Source organism: Corvus brachyrhynchos, unplaced genomic scaffold, assembly GCF_000691975.1.
Source record: "Corvus brachyrhynchos isolate BGI_N302 unplaced genomic scaffold, ASM69197v1 scaffold305, whole genome shotgun sequence".
Taxonomy (NCBI): domain Eukaryota; kingdom Metazoa; phylum Chordata; class Aves; order Passeriformes; family Corvidae; genus Corvus; species Corvus brachyrhynchos.
The window spans coordinates 1,593,769-1,594,674 of record NW_008239284.1 but is presented as its reverse complement, the minus strand read 5'-3'; positions in this window follow the sequence as shown (position 1 = coordinate 1,594,674).

The following is a 906-nucleotide window of genomic DNA, read 5'->3' as shown; positions in this document are numbered from 1 at the left end:
ATCCAGCATCACCCCCGCACCCGGTACCCTCCCCTCCCCCCGCCCCAGGGCTCAGCTCTGCCCCCAAAGCGCTGCCAAAGCAAAGCGCTGCCCCCCACCCCATGATGGGACTGGAGGGAATTTGCTCCCACCCCAGGGCTGCAGTGGGGAGGGGTCCCTGGGGTGAATCAGGCTTATTTCCCAGTGAAGTATCTCCACACACATGCACACAGCGGATCAGTGACCCCCCCGGCCACCCCTCCACGCTGGGCATGACAGGGCTGTAAATCTGGGGGCAAAGGATGTGTGTTCACCCCGCACCCAGGCTGGCACCCACTGAGCTTTCCCGCCGGGCTGGGTGCCAGGGCTGCCAGACGCTGTGGCTGCCTCCCAGGGCTGTGCCCAGGGGATTTGGGTGCTTCTGTGCTTCCCTTTCCAAGCCTGGGCAGCGTGTGATGGGGGGAAAATGGGAAAGGAGGTGGGGAATGGCGCGGTGCTAGTACAGAGCTGGAGCACATGGCAGCGCTCCAGAGCCAGGCTGTGCCCGCAGGTGTCTCTCCTCATATAAATACAGATATATTTTTATATATGTATATATGTATGGCCATGGAGAGGTTCACCCCATCATTGAGTGCCTGGGGACACAGGACAATGAAGGAGCACCCGGAGGGACAGCAGAGTGACAAAGACCTGTGCTCCATCCAGCTCCAGTAGCCCCAGGTCAGGCAGCTGCGAGTCCCAGCCCTTTGCTACAAAACCTGCTCTCCTCAATGCTTCCTTAAAAATAATCCGTGGCTGAGTTTGTCAGCGGCACCGGACTCGGTGCCAGGCTATAAATACCAGCAGGCTATTTAGGAACGAGGTATTTATACTGCTCCTCCATCTCCCTGTCAATCTTCCCACGGAGGCCGAGCATCACTTGGCTGA